The sequence below is a fragment of the Oryx dammah genome, unplaced genomic scaffold (genome assembly GCF_014754425.2).
Source record: "Oryx dammah isolate SB20612 unplaced genomic scaffold, SCBI_Odam_1.1 HiC_scaffold_3, whole genome shotgun sequence".
Classification (NCBI taxonomy): Eukaryota; Metazoa; Chordata; class Mammalia; order Artiodactyla; family Bovidae; genus Oryx; species Oryx dammah.
The window spans coordinates 4,142,482-4,167,281 of NW_024070187.1; positions in this window are offsets into that span (position 1 = coordinate 4,142,482).

Consider the following 24,800-nt stretch of genomic DNA (forward strand, 5'->3'; position numbering starts at 1 on the left):
GCTCCTTCAGAGCTGTATATTTTGTTTATTTTTACTTTCTTTCTTCCTTGGCTGCATTGATTATTCTTGTAGCCAAATGTCATGGCACGTCTGGAAACTTGTGAATGTTCTTTTCTTTTTGTGGCCACGAATGTTTATATTTCATTTAATTTTTAGTAGTGGACTTCCAGGTATAAATTATGTTTACATTTTTACCTACAAACACACCAGAGAAAGCACAGCTATTTCTTAGGGCAAATGTAGCTGTGTATATATGTTTTCCATTTTTCTATGCACAAAAGGTTATAATCTATGAGTTTGACAGTTAGCATAAGAAATAAGAATCTCTGTAGTCTACAAAAATATCAACTTCAATGAAAGGAAGGTTACTATGAGGTGGAACACTCAGGTTATTTTTTTTTTCCTGTAACCTTATTTCTAACATATGGTTGTATATTATTTCTAACATAAATCATAACATTTATGTTTAATCAAAAACAAGGTGACTGGACTTGATAAACTGTTCTCAAACTTGTTCAGATTTCAGAAGTTTTGTAAATCAGTATTATTTTGAGGAATATGGATCTATTTAATTCCATCAAGCTAATGGGTAACAGATTTTAAATTAGGTTATATAGTAAATCACAACCACTGAAAGTATTTAGTGTACCCATTCAATCAGTCACAAAACAATAGTAAATGAAGAAATTATAAAATGACCAAAGTTTATAAAAATGATAGGAAAAAGCACTTAAAATTCCAAGTATTTTATCCTCTGGCTAAATACTTTTTACACAGAAGAAAATACCAGAATCCAATGTTAAATTTCAACCCTTTTCCAAAGTATTAAAGGCTAGGATTCTTAAAAAGCTCTGTTCAAGAACTTCTGGATATATCTACAAGCTCTAAGATGTCTAAAATACTTCTTGTTGGAAGATCGTGTCTTCTGATTTTAATGGTGTCTTCTGATTTTACTTGCTTTTCAGTTGTAGATACTAGGTAGGTATTTTATATCTTATTGTAAACGCTAATTCAAATGGAATAACCACTGAAATGGAAATTTGGTTCAGGTACAGATTATACTCTGGATCAAAGCTTCTGGAACACAGTGCTTTCTTCCAGTGCTACTCAGATGTCTCCATGGAAACACTCCTCCCCACAGAGAGTAAAGGTGCATCCCAGGGTCTGAGTATTTTGAGGCCCATTATAGGTGCATATCTTTGAAATCTGAATCCTAACTTTGAGAATTATGTAAAAAGTTTCTGTAAAATTTTAAAAATTACTTATCATCAGAAAACCCCCTACAGTTTGAACTGAATTCAAATGGCTGTACTCTTTCTCCTGAGACCCGCTGCTCTGTGGGTGGTGGGAGGTAGGAGGGCACATCCTCCAATTTTCCATCCTCATCCTGGCTCAGGACTTCTTTTTATTTATCTAGCAGATAACCACCATCAAAATATCATTACGAGGAAAGAGAAAATTACCATTTGCCTACAGTAAAAATACCTGTAGCCCTGTTACAAACTAATTACCACAAGCAGGGAAAATTAAAAATAAGACTTTGTTAATTGTCAGGGTTTGTGTCCAGATTAAACACTAGACTGCCTGCATCCATGTGTTGACTCAGTTCCTAGGTGACTCATTATGTAACCTTGGGATAGTAGCTTTTAGTGGGAATGGAAATACAATGTAAATTCTTTTAAACAGAAAGGAGATCCTGTTTTGCAATGACTGAATCCTGAGTGAAAGGAAACTGGTAAAAGACAAACGAAAGAGACACAGTTGAAAAAGGATGTTAATTAATGCATGTTCTTTCTCAAGGTAGTATTTATGATGTAGACCAAGCTGCTGTTGAATAATTTAACCCTCCTGAAACATTCTGAATATTCAGTAGTTGAAATTACAAATCTCCTGTATTTTGAATTAGATAATTACCTTGAGCTTTCATTGTACTCTCCTTGTTCAAATCAAAATTAAAAGTTTAAGATACACTGTCTTATTTCCAAAAATGAGAAGAAAAAATGAGGGAAAACTTTGCCTATTTATCTGTTTTGCAAGTTCAAGATTAATTTTATAGACAAATAGAAGACAAGTATGTCCTAGATTGATATGCCTCCATCACCACCCCAAAATCTCTTGATCCTTTGGCCTTTTATGGGAACTATCCTTTCATTCATTCCTTCAACAAATAATTTTTAAGTTTCTATGGCCTTTCAAAGGACTGCTGTTAGATACCAGAGAAACAGGTATACAAGATGAAACCCTAGTCCATGAGAAGTAAATGCACAAAGAGTGGGAAAAGAGCATATACAACTCCATCAGTAAATAGTGCTACATAAAAAAGTAATAAGGCAGGATAAAGTGATAGAAAGTGCCCAAACAAGACTATTCAGAAAGAGTGTTCTGAGTCTTGTTAAGACATGCTATCCTTCACATCACTCTTGGGATTGATTTCATGGATTTGACATGAAAGCAAAGGAAATAAATGTAAAATAAAGGCGCAGGACTATATCAAACTAAAAAGCTTCCACACAGCAAAGGAAACTACTGATGCAATGGAAATGGAATGGGGAAAAAAATTGCAAATCTTATATCTGACAAAAGGCTAAGATCCAAAGGATATTAAGAATTCATATAGCTTACCAGACACATAAACAGAAACAATCTGACTTTAAAATGGGCAGAAGATCTGAATAGACATTTTCCCAAGACATACAGATGCCCAACAGGTACATGAAATATGCTCAATATCACTAAGCATAAGGGAAATGCAAACCAAACCGTAATGAAATTTCATCTCATATCTATTTGCATAGCTATCATCAGAAAGATAAGAAATAATAAGTGTTATGAGGATATGGAGAAGAGGGAATACTTATGTGTTATTGGTAGAAATGTAAAATGGTTCAGCCACTATGAAAGGCAGTATGGAGATTCCTCAAAAAATTAAAAATAGAACTATCATTTTGATCCAACAATTCTAATTCTGGGTATTTATTCAAAGGGAACAAAATCACTATTTCAAGAAGATATCTACACCCTGTGTTCATTGCAACATTAGTCAGAACAGCCCAAACATGGAAACAAGCTAGGTATCCATCAGTGAATGAGTAGATAAAGAAAATGTTGCACACACACACACAAATATACACAAACACACTGGAATATTATTCAGCCATAAAAGGAAGAAATTCCTGTCATTTATGACATGTATGGAATTTGAGGGCATTATGCTAAGATAAACACTGTATGATCTCACATATATATAATAAAAAAGAACAATTGACATCAGATAGAGGGAACAGATTGATGGTGACAAAAGCAGTAAGGGTGGGTAGGGGGTTGGGCAAAAGGGGTGAAGTTAATCAAAAGATACAAACTTCCAGTTATAAGTTCTGAGAATGTAATGCAAAAAAAGAAAGAAAGAAATTATCTTTGATCAGCAACCTGAAAAAACGAAGGGAGAGAACCTGATGCAGATCTGGAAGAAGGATATTCTTGAATCCAGGGGGAAACACTTGGTTTAGTTAAGGAAGAGCCAGGGAGCTCTGTGGCTGAAGCAGAGCAATCAGGGAGGCTGGTGGTAGGAGATGAATATGGAATGGTGAGAAGGGGCAGGCCCTCCAAGGTCTCAGAGGCCTTTGGTGAGGACTTTGGATTTGTTTTTAGAATGATGAGAAAGTACTGGAGAAATTTCAAGATGAAAGATGTGATTTTATTTACATTTTAAAAGACCACTTTGGTTGCTGTGCAGAAAAAATAGACTGTGGAGAAGCAGAAGAAAGGAGACAGTTTTAAGTTGGTATACAGAGTTTAGACAGGAGATGATGGTGGCTTCAACCGGCCTAGAAGATGTGGAGATGGTATAAAATGGTTGAATTGGGGACATATTTGAAAGCAGAGTCCACAGAGAAGCTGTGTAGTGGGTTGAATGTTTTCAGTCGCTCAGTCGTGTCTGACTCTTTGTGAACCTATGCCCACCAGGCTCTCTGTCCATGGGATTTTCCCAGCAAGAATGGGTTGCCATTTCCCTCTCCAGTAAGGGGTTGAATGGTGGCCCTTAGAAAGATACATCTACATCCTAATCCCTGAAACCTGTGAATATCACTTTATTTGGAAACAAGATATTTCTGGATGGAATTAAGGATCTCTAAATAGGATCATTCTGAATTATTTGGTATGCCTTAAATCCAATGACAAGTATCCTTATACAGAAGAAAGAAGCCACAGACACAGGAAAGAAGTGGAGAAAGCCATGTGAAATTGGCAGCAGAAACTAGAGTTATACAGCCATAAGCTCAGGAATGCTTGTAAGAGACAGTAAGGATTTTTTTCCTATGGCATTTGGAGGGCAGGCAACCCTGCCAACACCTTGATTTCAGACTGATTGGCCTCCAGACCAATGAGATATTTAATTCCTTTTATTTTAGGCCACTAAGTTTGCTGTGATTTGGTACATCAGCCCTAGGAAACAGGATGGTAAATTGGATACAGTATCTGAGGTAAATCTGTAGCTCAAGAAGAGGCCAGGGTTCTTGCCTGTATATTATTACATTGAAAGCTATGGCTCTGAAATCAATCAGCAGGAATCAGTGTAAGTAAAAGAGAAAAAAGCAGTAATGTCATTGAACCTAAGAAAGTGTGTAAGGGAGAGAACAACCAACTCTATCAAATGTTGCCAAAAAGTTCAGTGAGATGAGGAACATGACTCGACCACTAGATTTGCTGAGATTGCTGATGATCTTGTCAAGAATAGTTTCAGCGGTAAGGCAGCAAAGAACTTAAAGAAACTTCCCAAGTTCCCCCTACTGCTGTGCTGCATTTCATGGGATTGCAAAGAGTTGGACATGACTTAGCGACTGAAGAATAGTCATCATTATCATGATCATGTGTGTGTCTGTGTGTGTGTATGCAAGCACACGCTTAGTCACTCTTTGCAACCCCATGGACTGTAGTGCACCAGGCTCCTCTGTCCATGGAATTCTCCAGGCAAGAATACTGGAGTGGGTAGTCATTTTCTTTTCCAGGGGATCTTCCTAACCCAGGGATTGAATCCGGGTCTCTTGCATTTTAGGCAGATTCTTTATCATCTGTGGAGAAGGAAATGGCAACCCACTCCAGTATTCTTGCCTGGAAAATCCCATGGATGGGGGAGACTGATAGGCTACAGTCCATGGGGTCGCAAGCAGTCGGATACGACTGAGCGACTTCACTTCACTTTTACCATCAGAGACACCACGGAAGCCCCATCATGATCATACCTATTGTTTATTGAATGTTTACTATATGCTAAAGAACCTGTGTTGAATGATGTAGAAATGTACATATGTAATCTTATCCTTCCATCAACCTTGAGAAGTAAGTTTTATTCCCATTTTACAGATGAAAAAATTGTGATCAGCTTTGGCACTTAATACATTATTGTAGTTAGGACCTCTAATATCAAATGATTCCATATCTAAGATCTAAAGCATTTTACATTACTTTTACTTAAGGAATTGTTACAATATCTCTTGCTAGAGAGATGGATATATATTCTTTAATCTTCTTCCATTTCCACTTGAGATTTCTATAACTCCAGAGTAAAGATATCGAAGACTAAGGTACGCCTGAAATTTTTAGTTCTTTACTTTGGAGGTGACATAACTGACAAGATGTAAAAACTCACAAGGAGAAAATAATGTATGGAGTAATTATTATGTATCAGGCATTGTGCTAACTATTTCCTGTGCATTAATTAAAACATCAAATGCCCAATGAGGCACAGAATGTTTAAGTGATTTAGCTAAGGACCCATATCAAATAAGGGGCAAGGCTAAAATTTCAATCCATGTTGGTCTAGTTTTAAAATCCATTCCCTTTACCACAAACTGCTTAAATAACCTACACATTGGGATATTGATTGTTACCATGAGAAGAGAGTACAAAATTGGGAGAGAACCTATAATGGATCTGGTTTTATCCTACCTTTCTAGATTTTGTTTATGATCCCTATATGTACCCTATGTTTTAGACAAATGCCTTATATTTTCCTCCCTGTTAAGGTTTTACTCACCCATCATTCCATTTGCTTTAATTCTGTTTATTCTTGAGATACCAATTCAAATATTAACTCCTACATGTAGTCCTTCCTTGATCTCTTTCAGAGTTTCTCTCCCTCTATAGTCCATAACTTTCTTACAGAAAATATCCCTAAGTGACTTGTGCTGAGATTATATGTATACACACACACACACACACACACACACACACACACATTTTATCTCTATTCTAGTCTGAAATGTTATTTAGAGGCAAAGAATGTCTTCTTGAACTTTGTTTGTCAACAGTATCTTTTCTTTCAATGGTACTCAATTTGTGGACTTTGTTATTTTGAAAAAACCTAGGAAACTTATGTTATGATTAAATGCAATCATGCTTTAATGGAAAAATTTTCTTATGGTGTTTATAACCACAGGGTCACCCCTTTCAGCTCTTTCTGGTAAAAATATTATACCAATGACTCTCAAATTTTAATGTGCATAGGAATACACAATGGACCTTGTTAAAATGAAGATTCTGATTCTGTAGGACTTGAGATTCTTTATTTCTAACAAGATCCCAGATGATGGCAATGCTGCTGATTCACAAACCAATTTTTGAGTAATGAGAGATTTTTAATCCTAATGAAACACAATAAATCATTGTCAACAATTAAGAATGTTTCATTTCCCTGACTAGATAATACCCTACTTTGCAGACAGGCTAGGCAAATTCCTTCTTGTTCCCAAGACAACACATTCTCCAAACCTATACCTAGACAAGGAAAAATAACAGGTTATCTTTAATTCACTGAGCAGATATTGAATTGCTACCTGGAGGACTTTAAAAATAGAAAAGAAAAAAAAAAAAAAACCTTTCTCCACTGACTTAGCACCACCTAATTTATGTGTGCACTGTATTTTAATCTTTGGAATAAGAAAAATTAATTCAATTTGGAAAATTCTTAAAATCTTGGATTTAGGTTGCTAATACAATTCTATGAGTAAAAAGGATTTGAAATTTTAATATTAGGTAGTGTTCAGGAAGAGATACTAGATACTATATGTTTCTCAATTTATTCTTGGTAAAAGCATAAATGAAGTTTGAAAAAGTTTCCTTGAATACTAAAATGCTTTTAAGACTGTTCTTTTTAAGAAAGCTATCTTGGAATATAATAGCCTTTCTCAGGAATCGGGCAGATTTCTTTTCCTTGCCATCACCAGTCCAGTGACTAACCAACACTTGGAAAGCATTTTGTGCTGCTCAATGGAATGTAATAATATATAAATATATTGAACAAAAACCTATAAGACATTCAGTGGAAATATCTTTATCTCTTGCTTCTCTTTTAACTTTCTCTTAATAAAAAATTATCCTTATAGTTAGGACTTTGGGAAGGTCATGTACACACTGCTGTATTTAAAATGAATAACAAACAAGGACCTATTGTATACCATATGGAACTCTGCTCAATGTTTTGTGCCAGCCTGGATGGGAGGGGGCTTTGGGAAAGAAGGGTAAATGTATATGGATGGCTGGGTCCCTTGGCTATTAACCTGAAACTACAACATTGTTTATTGGCTATACCCCAACACAAAATAAAAAGTTTAAAGTTAGGAAAAAGAAAAAATATATATCATTCATGGACATCTAAACCAAAGATTTTCAAGCTGGTTTTAGAAAAGGCAGAGGAACCAGAAATCAAATTGACAACATCGACTGCATCATGGAAAAAGCAAGAGAGTTCCAGAGAAACATCTATTTCTGCTTTATTGACTATGCCAAAGCCTTTGACTGTGTGGATCACAATAAACTGTGGGAAATTCTGAAAGATATGGAAATACTAGACCACCTTATCTGCCTCCTGAGAAATCTGTATGCAGATCAGGAAGCAACAGTTAGCACTGGACATGGAAAAACAGACTGGTTCAAATAGGAAAAGGAGTACATCAAGGCTGTATATTGTCACCCTGCTTATTGATATGCAGAGTACATCATGAGAAACGCTGGACTGGAAGAAGCTGGGAGAAATATCAATAACCTCAGATATGCAGATGACACTACCCTTATGGCAGAAAGTGAAGAGGAACTAAAAAGCCTCTTGATGAAAGTGAGAGAGGAGAGTGAAAAAGTTGGCTTAAAGCTCAACATTCAGAAAACGAAGATCATGGCATCTGGTCCCATCACTTCATGGGAAATAGATGGGGAAACAGTGGAAACACTATCAGACTTTATTTTGGGGGGCTCCCAAATCACTGCAGATGGTGATTAGAGCCATGAAAGTAAAAGATGCTTACTCCTTGGAAGAAAAGTTATGACCAACCTAGTTAGCATATTAAAAAGAAGAGACATTGCTTTGTCAACAAAGGTCTGTCTAGTCAAGGCTATAGTTTTTCTAGTAGTCATGTATGGATGTGAGAGTTGGACTGTGAAGAAAGTTGAGCACTGAAGAACTGATGCTTTTGAACTGTGGTGTTGGAGAAGACTCTTGAGAGTCCCTTGGACTGCAAGGAGATCCAACCAGTCCATTCTAAAGGAGACCAGTCCTGGATATTCTTTGGAAGGATGATTCTAAAGCTGAAACTCCAGTACTTTGGCCACCTCGTGTGAAGAGTTGACTCATTGGAAAAGACTCTGATGCTGGGAGGGATTGGGGACAAGAGGAGAAGGGGACAACAGAGGATGAGATAGCTGGATGGCATCACGGACTCGATGGACGTGAGTCTGAGTGAACTCCGGGAGTTGGTGATGGACAAGGAGGCCTGGCGTGCTGCAATTGATGGGGTCGCAAAGAATCAGACACGACTGAGCGATTGAGCTGAACTGACTGAAACCAAGATGTTCTGAGAATTCTGCATATAGTTTTTCCTAGTTCTTAAATGCAGAAGGTTTTAAATATATATATATTTGAATATGTAACAATGTTTAACATAGTACTTAAATATCAACATGTGATATGTTTTCAAAAATACATAGAATTACAATGCTTCAATCTCAGATTTCTGGTTATGAAATTACGAGAGTCTCACTAAAGATTATCTAGGATGATGGTTCAGTTCAGTTGCTCAGTCGTCTCCGACTGTTGCGAACCCATGGACTATAGCACATGGACAGGCTTCCCTGTCCATCACTAACTCCCAGAGCTTACTCAAACTCATGTCCATTGAGTTGGTGATGCGATCCATCCATCTTATCCTCTGTCATCCCCTTCTCCTCTTACCTAGAATCTTTCCCAGGATCAGGGTCTTTTCCAGTGAGTCAGTTCTTCACATCAGGTGGTCAAAGTATGGGAGTTTCAGATTCAGCATCATTCTTTCCAATGAATAGTCAGGACTGATTTCCTTCAGGATTGACTGGTTGGATCTCCTTGCAGTCCAAGGGACTCTCAAGAGTCTTCTCCAACACCACAGTTTAAAAGCATCAATTCTTCAACACTCAACTTTCTTTATAGTCCAACCTTCACATCCATACATGACTACTGGTAAAACCATAGCTTTGACTAGAAGGACCTTGGTTGGCAAAGTAATATCTCTGCTTTTTTTTTACTGTGCTGTCTAGGATGGTCATAGTTTTTCTTCCAAAGAGCAAGTGTCTTTTAATTTCATGGCTGCAGTCACCATCTGCAGTGATTTTGGAATCCAAGAAAATAGTCTCTCACTGTTTCCAGTGTTTCCCCATCTATTTGCCACGAAGTAATGGAACCAGATGCCATGATCTTCGTTTTCTGAATGCTGAGTTTTAAACCAACTTTGTCACTCTCCTCTTTCACTTTCATCAAGGGGCTCTTTAGTTCTTCTTTGCTTTCTGACATAAGGATGATGTCATCTGCATATCTGAGGTTATTTACTTTTCTCCCAACAATCTTTATCCCAGCATGTACTTCATCCAGCCTGGCATTTTGCATGAAGTACTCTGCATGCAAATTAAATAAGAAAGGTGACAATACACAGCCTTTACATACTCCAATTTGGAACCAGTCTGTTGTTCCATGTCCAGTTCTGTTACTTTTTGACCCCCCTACAGATTTCTCAGGAGGCATTTAGGGTGGTCTGGTATTTCCATGTATTTTCTACAGTTTGTTGTGATTCACACAGTCAAAGGCATTGGCATCATCAATAAAGCAGAAGTGGTTGTTTTTCTGGAACTCTCTTGCTTTTTGTATGATCCAATGGATATTGTCAATTTGATCTCTGGTTTTTCTGTCTTTTTAAAATTCAGCTTGAACATCTGGAAATTCTTGGTTAATATACTGTTGAAGCCTGGCTTGGAGAATTTTGAGCATTACTTTGCTAGCATGTGAGACAAGTGCAATTGTGTGGTAACTTGAACATTCTTTGGCATTGCCTTTCTTTGGATTCGATCTCGGAGTTAGGAAGATGCCCTGGAGAAGGGAAAGGCTACCCACTCCAGTGTTCCTCCCTGGAGAATTCGATGGAATATACAGTCGTTGGAGTTGCAAAGAGTCGGACACAATTTAGTGGCTTTCACTTTTCTTTGGATGCTGGTAGCTGCTTAAATTCAAATCTGTCTCTCTAAAGATGCTCTATAGCCACACAATTAGTGCATTTGTGTCACATTGGAGAACATTCTGTAAACTTTATTTTTAAAGGTGGACTAATCATCCAAGAGCACTGTAGTTGGCTCTGGAGCTCAGGACAGAGTGAAGTCAATAGGGAATACACAGAAGAGAGGTGAATGAATACAGGTTGGAATTGGATCAGGTGGGAGTGGAACTCAAAGTGTCAGTTAGGGCTCACCTCCAGAAGTAGATTATCCACTTTAAGTCAGAAAATACTGGAGATATAACTAAGCCCTGGTAGGTCTGAAAAAGACCTACTAAAGACTCAAAAGGAAGGAGTTCAGGGAGTGTATGGAACTAGAGGCAGCAGTCTTGAGAAGTTATTCCTAGCATTTGAGAAACATTTCCAAAGGTGGCCATAATAACTCTCTCATCCCTCATGCTTTTTTTTTTTTCCCCTGCAACGTGATTTTGCATTTTCCCCACTAAGAGATGGAGTTTTGAATCTAGGTCCCTACTGTGACTTTCTGTAAGATATAGAATTTGGTAAAAGCAAGGTTACATAACTCCCGAGGCCAGGGCTTAAGAGACCTTGCAGCTTGCATTTGTGACCTGTCTGGTCTCTGAGCCATCATGTGAAGAAGCTGAGCTACCACACTGGAAATTACATGAAAACAAAAGGATGTAAAGTTGAAAAGTCTTGAGAGAAAATAATTTCTGGAGAATAAAGTGCCACAAGGCAGAAAAAGTACTATAGGAGAAAAATCTCCAGTATTCCAGTCATTCTAGTAGAGGTTACCAGAACCATCTTGACTCCTCCATCCTAAATTGCATTCGCATGAATGAGTCCAGTAGATACTATGCAAACTATAGACAGGCTATCCCAGGTGAGTTCTTCTCAGTTAATTTACAAAATCATAGGCAAATATTATTTTAACCATTAAGTTTTGGGGGTGATTTACTATGCAGCCTTGGATAACCTTTACAGAAGGGTAACTCCTTCCCTGGGAAATATCAGATAACCTGAATGGTGGTGAAAGGAAAAAAAGAGTAAAGATAAAATATCCTACTAAATCAACATAGGATTGAAACTAAGAAAAATACAGAATATCAACAACAATAAAAACTATGTCTTCATGTTGATGTATGGCAAAACCAATACAATATTGTAAAGTAATTAACCTCCAATTAAAATAAATAAATTTATATTTTAAAAAAAACCTGCACTCAGTGTAGTAATATCAGAGAGAACTCATGAAGTAAGAAACAGTTATCCAAACTCTCCTCTTCCTATTGCTAGTTTGGGAAAAAAGTAAAAAGAAAGTCAAAGTGTTAGGTCACTCAGTCATGTCCAACTCTTTGTGACCCCATAGATTGCAGCCCACCAGACTCCTCTGTCCATGGAATTTCCCATGCAAGAGTCCAGGAAAATGAAACACAAACATGAACATAAAACAAAAAAAAAAAAGACACTACACTTTTAATAGAAATCCCAATAATTATAAAGAAGAAAATGATTATCAATATATTTTGGTGTGTGAAAACCTAAAAGAAAAATATGAAAAACATAAACATTAACACAACTTTCCAAAATGAATTTAATGTCATTGAACAAGTAATTGCTGATATGAGATAACAGCATAAATCATAAGTTCAAAGTCTGAAAATATTAAATGGAAAAGCAAGAGGAAAATGCAAATGGATTCTAAACAAACTCAGATCAAAAATTGAAGAAAAAGACAATATCTCAGGAATGAATGCTAAATTATAGGGTGACCAAAGGACAAGAAATATGCTCAAAAAAAATAGCAAGGTACAGAAGATGAGAAGGAAAAAAGATTTAAAAAAAAAAACTATAATAAAATATGTGATAATATATTCAGAACACTGAGGGGCTTAGGGGAGGTCAAATAAAAATGGATTAAAGACCTAAATGTAAGACCAGAATCTATAAAACTCTTAGAGGAAAACACAGGCAGAACACTTGATGACATAAATCAAAGCAAGATTCTCTATGACCCAAGTCCTAGAGTAATGGAAATAAAAACAAAAGTAAACAAGTGGGACCTGATTAAACTTAAAAGCTTTCACACAGCAAAGGAAACTATAAGTGAGGTGAAAAGACAACCATCAGAATAGGAGGAAACAATAGCAAATGAAACAACTGACAGGGGATTAATTTCCAAAATATACAAGCAGCTCACACAACTTAATACCAGAAAAACAAACAACCAAATCAAAAAGTGGGGAAAAGACCTAAACAGACATTTCTCCAAAGAAGACATACAGATAGCTAACAAACACATGAAAAGATGCTCAACATCACTCATTATTAGAGAAATGCAAATCAAAACTACAATGAGATATCATCTCACACCAGTCAGAATGGCTGTCATCAAAATGTCTACAAACAATAAATGCTGGAGAAGGTGTGGAGAAAAGGGAATCTTCTTGCAGTGTTGATGGGAATGTAAATTGATACAGCTTCTATGAAAGATAGTATGGAGAGTTCTTAAAAGACTAGAAATAAAACCACCATATGAGCCAGCAATCCCACTCCTAGGCATGTACCCTGAGGAAACCAAAATTGAAAAAGACACATGTATCCCATTGTTCACTGCAGCACTATTTACAATAGCTAAAACATGGAAGCAATTTAGATGTCCTTCAACAGATGAATGGATAAAGAAGTTGTGGTATATATACACAATGGAATATTACTCAGCCATAAAAAGAAATGCATTTAAGTCAGTTCTAATGATGTGGATGAACCTAGAGCTTATTATACAGAGCGAAGTATGTCAGAAAGAGAAAGAAAAATATCATATACTAATGCATATATATGGAATCTAGAAAAATGGTACTGAAGAATTTATTTGCAGGGCATCATTGGAGAAACAAACATAAAGAATAGACTTATGGACATGGGGAGGTGAGATGTATGGAGAGAGTAACATGGAGACTTACATTACCATATGTAAAATAGATATCCAGTAGGAATTTGGTATGTGTCTCAGAAAACCCAAACAGGTTCTCTGTATCAACCTAGAGAGGTGGGATGGGGAGGGAGATGGGAGTGAGTTTCAAAACGGATGGGGATATATGTATACCTATTATTATAGCTGATTCATTTTGAGGTTTGACAGAAAACAAAATTCTGTAAAGCAAGCATCCTTCAATTAAAAATAAATAAATAAAGTGAAAAAGGTTAACTGAATTAAGAATGTTAATAAAAATACATATCATTGTAACAAGGAACTAGAAACGTACAGATGAGCTAATCAAAAAAGGGCAATTCAATTACCAAGATAAAAACCAATCTAGAAGCAACTGAAGAGATAAAAACCAATCTAGAAGCAACTGAATAGCAAAATGGATGAAAAAGAAAAAGAAACAAGTGATCTGGCTGATAAAATAGTGGAAATCGCCCGATCAGAACAGCAAGCAGAAAGACAAATTAAAAACTGAAAACACAGCATACAAGACATGTAGAAAAATATAAAATGTGCCGACCTATACATAATAGGGGATCCAGAAGGGCATCATGATATGTTAAAGAAATTATAGCTAAACACTTTCAAATCTAGAAAGCAGTTGCATGATATAGTCAAGTTCTAAAAGATAAAACTCTGCAACCTAGGATACTCTACCGAGCAAGAGTATCCTTTAGAATAGAAGGAGTGGTAAATAATTTCTCATGTAAGGAAAAAGCTCTCTGGAAAAGAAGTTCAGCAGTACTAAACTGAAAGTGAAAAGTGTTAGTCTGTCACACATGCCTGACTCTCTGTGATCCCATGGTCTATAGCCCACCAGGTTCCTCTATCCATGGAATTCTCCCATCAAGAATATTGAAGTGGGTATTCATTCCCTTCTCCAGAGGATCTTCCAAACCCAAGGCTCAAAACCAGGTCTCCCCCATTGCAGACAGATTCATTACCATCTGAGCCACCAGGGAAGCCCTACTGAGCCTACCCTAAAAGAAGTATTCAAGGGTCTTCTCCAGATAGAAAAAAGCAAGAATCTATAAGAAAGGGAAACTCACAACAAGAAAGTCAAATATATAAAAGGATTGAAAATCACTAAAATAAGCCAGTACATAGATTTAAAAACAATCAAAAAATTGTAAAAGTGATCATAACCATAACAAATATCAAAAAGATAAAAATGATTTAAAATAGGACATCAAAATCATAAAATGTGAGTGAGGAGAGTATAAAATTTTAGATCTTTTAGAAAGTGTTTGAACTTATATGACTGCTAGGCTAAAGCAAGTAGATATAGTTATGGATCCAAATATTTGAACCCTGTGGTCCACAAACCAAAAATATACATTAAGTTCACAAAACCCAAACAGGACTTATTACAAAAGAAAAACATCAAACCACAAAAGGAAATTCAAAGACAAGAAATGAAAAAGCAAGAACTACAAAACAATTGAAAATTAAGATATAAGGTGGCAATAGGTACACACTTACTGATAATTATTTTTAATGTCAAATGACTAAATGTTCCAATCAAAAGACAAAGAATGGGAGGCTGAATAAGAAAACAAGAACCTGCAATGTGTCACCTATACCTCAGGGTGAAAAACACACACAGAATGAAAGTGAAGGAATTAATAGAGGTATTTCATGAAAACAGAAATGACAAGAAAAAGGAGGTAGCAATACTAACATCAGACAAAATAAACTTGAAAACAAACAGGCATAGAGAAAGACAAAGAGGGGCATTATACAATGATAAAGTGACAAATATGAGGATATTACTCATTATCATACATGAATTCAATATGATAGTGTCTAAATGTATAAAGCAAATACTAACAGACATGAAAGGAGAAATTGACAATACTACAATAACAGTAGGAGAACTTAACAACCCAGTGACATCAATGGACAGATCATCCAGACAGAAAATAATAAAGAAAATGTGGTCTTAAATGATACAGCAGATCAGTTAAACCTGATGATATCTAGTTGATATCTACAGGACACTACATCCCCTCCCACACACACACCACCACCACAATTAGAATGCAACATACTTTCAAGTGCATATAGAATGATTTCTAGGATAGACCACATACTAGGTTACAAAAAGAATCCTCAACAAATTCAAGAGAAAAGAAATTATTTCAAGCATCTTCTGACCAGAATGGTATGAAAATAAAAAACAACCACAAAAGAAAAATGGGGCGGGGGGGAGGGGGGAAATCGCATGGAGACAAGGCAACATGCTATTAAAAAAACTTTTATTTCAATGATGAAAGTTCAATTCAGTTCAGTCACTCAGTTCTGTTCAACTCTGTGACCCCATGGACTGCAGCATGCCAGGCCTCCCTGTCTATCACCAACTCCTGCAGTTAATTCAAACTCATGTTCATTGAGTCGGTGATGCCATCCAACCATTTCACCCTCTGTTGTCCTCTTCTCCTCTCTCCTTCAATCTTTCCCAGAATCAGGGTCTTTTCAATTGAGTCAGTTCATTCCATCAGGTGGCCAAAGTACTGGAATTTCAGCTTCAGCATCCAATGAACAGTCAGGACTGATTTCCTTTAAGATCAACTGGTTGGATCTCCTTGCAGTCCAAGGGACTCTCAAGAGTCTTCTCCAACACAATTCAAAAGCATCAATTCTTCAGCACTCAGTGTTCTTTATAGTCCAACTCTTACATCCATACATGACTACTGGAAAAACCATAGCCCTGACTAGATGGACCTTTGCTGGCAAAGTAACATCTCTGCTTTTTAAAATGCTGTCTAGGTTGGTCATAGCTGTTCTTCGAAGGAGTAAGTGTCTTTTTATTTCATGGCTGCAGTCACCATCTGCAGTGATTTTAGAGCCCCCCCCCCAAAAAAAAAACAAAAAATCTGCCACTGTTTCCACTGTTTCTCCATCTATTTTCCATGAAGCAATGGGACCGGATGCCATGATCTTTGTTTTCTGAATGTAGAATAGAAAAACCTTTGATTTCATCATTTGATTTCCACGATGAAATCAAAAGAGAAGTCAGAAAATACATTGAAGCAAATGAAAAATGAAAGCACAACCTAACAAATCTATGGAATGAAGCAAGAGCAGTCCTAAGAGGGAAATTCATACTACTACCATCTTACTCAAAAAATAAAAAATATCTCAAATAAATATCTAACCTACCACCTAAAAGAATTAGAAAAAGAAGAACAAACAAAACCCAAAGCCAGAAAAGTAAGCAAATAAAGATATGAGAAGAAATAATCAAGATTTTAAAAATAGAAAATATGAATAAAACCAAAAGTAGGTTTTTTCAAAAAAGATAAACAAAATCAACAAATCTCTCACCAGACCCCCAAGATGAAAAGATGACCCAACTAAACAAAATAGGAAATGAAAGGGGGAAATAGCGATCAATACCACATAAATTCAGAAGAATCATAGTAGAATAGTATGAACAGTTTTATGTCAACAAATTGGACACTCTGGAGGAAATGGACAGGTTATTAGAGTTTCCATGCCAAAACTGAGTCAGAAAGATGCATAGTGAACAGACTTTTCAAATTATCTGCAATGAAAATACTCCCTGTGACCAAAATTCTAGGACAGAAGGTCTTTACTGGGGAATTATATCAAACATACAGATAATAGCATATCTATCTTTATCAAACTATCCCAAAAAATCAAATGGGAGGGAACATGCCAAAATTTATTTTTATCACTCTAATACCAAAATCAGTCAATGATGCTAATATATATATATGTGTGTGTGTATATATATATATATATATATATATATATATGCCAATATCTTTTATAAACACAGATGCCAAACTCCCCAACAATGCACTAGCAAATGAAATCCAAAATAGAGAAAATGTATCATACATCATTTCCCCCTTGGACTCATTCCAGAGTCACTAGAATGGTTTAATGTATGCACATTGATCAATGTGATATAACACCTTACCAAAAAGAGAGAGAAAAACTAAATGATTATCTAAACAGATGCAGAAAAAGTATTTAATCAAAGTTAAAATCCATTATGACAAAAACTCTCACTAAAGGAGTATAGAGGGAACATATCTCAGCATAATAAAAGCCATTCATGGCAAACTCATATGTAATATCATAGTCAACAGTGAAAAGCTGAAAGCCTTCTTGCTAAATTCAGGAACAGGAAAAGGACGCCTACTCTCACTAGTTCTATGCAATACAGTATTGGAAACTACAGTATTTAGAACTATAGAATTAGTTCTTCCAATCCAAGAACAAGGCATATCTTTCCATTTAAAAAAAAACCATCTTCAGTTTCCTTTAACAGTGTATGGTCTTTCACCTCCTTTGTTAAGTTTATTTCTAGATATTCCATTTTAGAATATTCCATTTTAGAATATTCTAGTAGAATATTCTATACTAATATAGTAGATATCTAAGAAATATCATATCATATATATATACACTAATATTCTGCTAGAATATTAGATGAGTAATATGTAAGCATATCCCAGTAGGCATCCTTATGCCTACTCTCACCAGTTCTATTCAATGCAGTATTAGAAAATCTAACCACAGCAGTCAAACAAGGAAAAGAAACAAAAGATATACAGAGACTGGAAGAGATGAGGTAAAACTGCCACTATTTGCAGATGACATGATATTCTAAATAAAGACCTTAAAGTCTCCACACAAAAACAATTCAGATTAAGAAATCAACTCAGCAAGGTAGCAGGATACAAGATTAATATACAAGCATCTGTTGCATTTCTTTACACTAATAATTAGATATCCAGTAAGAGAAAGTAACAATGCAATCCCATTTTAAATAATGTCAAAAATTGGAATATCTAAATAAGCTTAACAAAAGAGGTGAAAGACCAAACACTGCTGAAGGAAACTAAAGATAATTAAAAAAAAAAAAAAAGGAAATATATCCCATGTTCTTGGATTAGAAGAACTAATTTTGTTAAAATGGCTGTACTGCCCAAAACAATCTACAGATGTAATGTAATTTCTATCAAAATGCCAATGACAACATTCACAGAACTAGAACAAATCATCATAAAATTTGTATGGAGCCACAAAAGGCCCAGAAAGCCAAAGCAATCCTGAGCCCTAAAAACAAAGCTGGAAGTCTTAATATATTCCTTTCAAACTTCAGACTATACTACAGATCTACAGTAATCAAAACAGTATGGAACTTGCACAGAAACAGACATGTAGATCAATGGGAGAAAACAGAGAGCACAGAAGTAAACCATACACATATGGCCCCATAGACTATGACAAACGAGGCAAGGATACATAGTGGAGAAAAGACAGTTTCTTCAATAATTGGTATTGGACAAGCTTGACAATTACATGTTAATCAATGAAATTAAAACATTACTTCATACAATATATGAAAATAGAAGCAAAATGGATTAAATATATTAGTATAAAAAAATGAGACCATAAAACTCATAGAAGAGAGTATAGGCAAAACATTCTTTGACATAAATTGCAGCAATATTTTCCTACAACAAGGCAAAAGATGCAAAAGCAAAAATAAACAACAGGGACCTAAAGCAACTTAAGAGTTTTTACACAGCAAGGGAAAACATTAATAAAATGAAAAGAAAACCTACCCAATGGAAGAAAGTACTTACAAAATTATGTGACTGACAAAGGGTTAATATCCCAATTATACACACAACTCATACAACTCAATATCGAAAGAATAAACAACACAATTAAAGGGGGGGGGCAGAAGACCTAAATAGACATTTTTCAAAGAGGGACATACAAGATGGCCCATCTGTGTGCCCTCTTTGAAAAACGCACATGAAAAGATGCTCTGCTATCACTAATTATTAGAGAAATGCAAATTAAAACCAGAATAAGGTATTACCTCACAATGGTCCGAATCAGTTCAGTTCAGTTCATTTCAGTCACTCAGTCATGTCTGACTCTTTGTGATCCCATGAATCGCAGCACGCCAGGCCTCCCTGTCCACCACAAATTCCCAGAGTTCACTCTAACTCACGTCCATTGAGTCGGTGATGCCATCCAGCCATCTCATCCTCTGTCGTCCCCTTCTCCTCCTGCCCCCAATCCCTCCCAGCATCAGAGTCTTTTCCAATGAGTCAGTTCTTCGCATGAGGTGGCCAGAGTACTGGAGTTTCAGCTTTAGCATCATTCCTTCCAAAGAACACCCAGGACTGATCTCCTTCAGAATGGACTGGTTGGATCTCCTTGCAGTCCAAGGGACTCTCAAGAGTCTCCTCCAACACCACAGTTCAAAAGCATCAATTCTTCAGTCCTCAGCTTTCTTCACAGTCCAACTCTCACATCCATACGTGACCACTAGGAAAACGATAGCTTTGGTCAGAATAGCTATCATCAACATGTCTACAGATAATAAATGCTAGAGAGGGTATGAGAAAATGGAATTCCCTTAAACTATTGAAATGTATGTGTATGTATGATGCAGAGAACCCAAGGCTAATGCTCTGTGACAACCTAAAGGGGTGAAATGGGAGGGATGTTCAAGAGAGGGGAGACATATGTATACCTGTGAAAGATTCCTGTTTTTGTATGGTAGAAACTATCATAACATTGTAAAATAATTATCCTTCAATTAAAAACAAAAAAATTTTTAAAGAGTTTGTTCTTTGAAAAGATAGATATATTAATAATTGACAAACTTTTAACTAGTCTAACCAAAAACCCATAAGACATAAAAGACAAAGGACCCAAATAGACAAAATTGTAAGATGGTGGAGCAGAAGGATGTGAGTTAACCCCTTCTCATAAAAACATCAAAATCACAACTAACTGCTAAGCAACCATTGACCAAAAAAAAAAGAAAAGAAAAAGAAAGAAAGAAATATTAGAACCTACTAAAAAGAAAAAAAAATGCTTGACCTACAAAAACAGATAATATACACCCAAAGACAAATAAGAAGTCACAAACAAGCAGTAGGAGGGAAACCATCAGAATAAAATCAAATCTCATACCCATTGAATGGCAAGCTACAAACTGGAAAATAATTATCCCACGGAAATTCTTCCACATAAGTAGAAGTCCTGAGTCCCACATCAGCTCTCCGGTCTGGGAATCTGACAATGAGAGGAAGAACTCTCAGAGATCTTGCACTGAAGGCCAGCAGGGTTTCATCGCAGGAATTCCATAAGGCTGAGGAAAACAGTAATTCTACTCTTGGATGATGACACAGGATTTGGTGCACACCAGGATAGAGGGGAAAAAAGCAGTGACCTAATAAGAGATGGGATCAGACCTACCTGCTAGTATTTGAGGGTTTCCTGCAGAGTTGGGCATGACTTTGGCTCACTGGGGGAACAAAGGTACTGGCAATGGCATCCAGAGAGTATTCATTGGTGTGAACTGTTGTGGAAGTTGCCATTTCCCCCACAAGACCTAGCCTCACCCAAAAAACTGTAGACCCCAGTGCTTTGACATTTCAGGCCAATCAACAGGGTGGCATACAGCCTCATCATCAGCAGAAAGTCTTCTTAAAGTCTTCCTGAACACAGCCCTGCCCACCAGAGGGAAAAGGCCCACCCCCAAGCCACCAACAGGTGGAACCAGGCCCTCCCAACAGGAAGCCTACACAAACTTTTAAGACAATCTCATCCACCACAGGGCCGACAGCAAAAGCACCCTGTGTAAAGGAAAATGCAATCACAAAAAGATGCAAAATGAAACTGCACAGGAATATGTTCCAGATGAAGGAACAGGGTAAAACCACAGAAAAACAACTAAGTGAAGTAGAAATAGGAAATCTACTGGGAAAGGAATTCGGAGAAATGATAGTGAGGAAGATCCAAGATCTGAGAAAAAGAATGGAGGTGCAGATTGTGAAGATACAAGACATGTTAAACAAAGACCTAGAAGAACTAAAAAACAAACACAGAGAAGATCAATACAATAACTGAAATGAAATATAAACTAGAAGGAATCAGTTCAGAGTGACTGAGGTAGAAGATGAGAGACCTGTGGCAAATAGAATAGTGGAAATTACTGCCACAAAATAGAACAAATTTTTAAAAATGTAAAGAAACAAAGACAGTCTTAGAGATCTCTGGGACAACATTAAATGCACCAATATTTTGCATACTAGGGGTCCCAGAAAAAGAAGAGAGAAAGGACCTGAGAATGTATTTGAAGTGAAAAAAGCTGAAAAATTCTCTAACTCAGAAAAGAAACAGTCATTCAATTCCAGGAAGTTCAGGGAGTCCCAGGAAGTATAAAAAGCTAAGAGGAACCTGCCAATACACATAGTAATCAAATTGACAAAAATTTACAAAAAAAATATTAAAAACAACAGGGAAGAGCAACGTATAACATTCAAGAGGATTCCCAAAAGGTTATCAGCTAATTTCTCAGCAGAAACTCTGAAGACTAGATGGGAGTAGCTATATTTAAAGTGATGAAGGATAACTGTGCAATGGAAATTTCACAAGAATTTTCCATTCTTATAACTAAAAATACTCTGCCCAGCAAGGCTCTGACTGAGATTCAATGGTGAAGTCAGAAGTTGACAGACAAGCAAATGCTAAAAGCACCACCAGACAAAATGAGTGACAAATGCTAAAGAAAGTTTTCTAAGCAGAAAAGCCAACTACAAGAAACATGAAATGTACAAATGAAAAGAACACCAGAAAGGCAAACATGTAAAGGTAGGAAATCATCTGTGTGCAAACATAATATCAAAACTAGCAATTGTGGGAACAGGAGCGCACAAATGGTGGTTATTGGAAATGCATTTAAAATTAAAAGACCAGCAAGTTAAAATAATCTTGCTTATATATAGATGGTTATATCAAACCTTCATGGTATCTTCAAACTGATAATTTACACTATATACACACTATAAAAAGAAAACAGAATCCAAAAACACACAAAAGTTAGTCATCAGATCACAAGGGAAAAGAACAAAAGAGGAAGGGGATAAAAAGGACCTACAAAAACAGATCCAACACAATTAAGAAAATGATGATAAGAACACACACATCAATAATTAATTTAAATGTAAATGAATTAAAACTTGAAACCAAAAGAATAGAATGGCTGTGTGGATATATAGAAGCAATACCTATATGTATGCTATCTGCAAGAAGTCCATTTCACATCCAGGGATACATTCAGACTAAAAGTGAGGGGATGGAAAAAAGTATTCTATGCTAATTGAAATCATGAGAAAACTAGAGTAGCAATACTCATATCAGACAAAATAGACTTTAAAATAAAAGCTGTAACAAAAGTCAAAGAAGAACACTACATAATGACTGAGGGATCAGTCCAAGAAGATATAACATAATAAATACACATGCATCCAACATAGGAACACCCCAAATATAATGCAAATACTAACAGTCATAAATATTTCATGCAAAGATGGGCACAAAAAAGGACAGAAATGAGAACGATAAAGCAGAAGAGATTAAGAACAGGTGGCGTGAAAACACAGAAGAACTATACAAAAAAGATCTTAATGATGCAGATAATCATGACAGTGTGGCTACTCACCTAGAGCCAGATATCCTGGAGTGTGAAGTCAAGTGGGCCTTAGGAAACATTATGAAGAACAATGAACAAAGCTAGTGGAGGTGATGGAATTCCAGCTGAGTTATTTCAAATCCTAAAACATGGTGCTGTGAAAGTGCTCCAAGCCTTATGCCAACAAATTTGCAAAACTCAGCAGTGACCACAAGACTGGAAAATGTCAGTTTTCATTCCAATCTCCAAGAGAGGCAATGCCAAAGAATGTTCAAATTACTGTACAATTGGACACATTTCACATGCTAGCAAAATTATGATCAAAATTCTTCAAGTTAGGCTTCAGCAGTACATGAACCAAGAACTTCCAGATGTATAAGCTGGATTTAGAAAAGGCAGAGGAACCAGAGATCCAATTGCCAACATCTGGTAGATCATAGAAAAAGGAAGGGAATTCCAGAAAAACATCTACTTCTACTTCATCAACTCTGCTAGTCTTTGACTGTGTGGATCACAGAAAACTGTGGAAATTTTCTTAAAGAGATGGGAATGCCAGACCACATTGCCTCTCTCTAAGAAACCTATATGCAACACAAAAAGCAATAGTTAAACCGGACATGGAACACACACTGCTTCAAAGTTGAGAAAGGAGTATATCAAGGCTATATATTGTCACCCTGCTTGTTTAATTTATATGCAGAGTGCTGGCTGGATGACTCAAAAGCTGGAATCAAGATTGCCAGGAAAAATATCAACAGCCTCATATATGCAGATGATGCCACTTTAATGGCGGAAAGCAAGGAGGAACTAAAGAACCTCTTGATGAAGGTGAAAGAGGAGAATAAAAAAGTTGGCATAAAACTCAACATTCATAAACTAAGATCATTGCATCCAGTCCTATCACTTCATGGCAAATAGATGGGTAAAAAAGTGGAGACAGTGACAAATTTCATTTTCTTGCCCTCCAAAATCTCTGCAGATAAGGAATGCAGCCATGAAATTAAAAGACACTTACTCCTTGGAAGAAAAGTTATGACCAACCTAGACAGCATATTAAAAAACAGAAACATCACTTTGACAACAAAGTGACAATAGCTTTGACAATAATCCAAGCTATGATTTTTCAGTAGTCATGTATGGATGTAGTAGTTGGACCATAAAGAATTCTGAATACTGAAGAATAGATGCTTTTGAATTGTGGTACTGGAGAAGACTCTTGAGAGTCCCTTGGACAGCAAGGTGATCAAACCAGTCAATCCTAAAGGAAATCAACCATGAATATTCATTGGAAGGACTGATGCTGAAGCTGAAGCTCCAATACTTTGGCCACCTGCTGTGAACAGTCAACTCACTGAAAAAGACCCTGATGCTGGGAAAGATTGAGGGCAGAAGGAGAAGGGGGCGACAGAGAATGAGATGTTTGGATGGCATCACTGACTCAATGGACATGAGTTTGAGCAAATTCCAGGGGACAGTAAAGGACAGGGAAGCCTGGTGTGCTGCAGTTCATGTGATCGCAAAGAGTGGGACCTGATTTAGTGACTGAACAATAACAATAGATGTAAAAGGAGACAGTGACAGTAACAGAATAACAGTGAGGTACTTTAACACCCACTTTCATGAATACTCAGATCAGTAAGACTAATAAGGAAACATAGACCTTAAATGATACATTAGATCAGATAGACCAATTATATCAAAAATCTTTTCCAAACACACTATAAGAAATCAATTACAAGAAAAAAATCATTAAAAAAAACCACTATCACATGGAGCCTATACAATATGCTGCCAAACAACTAACGTA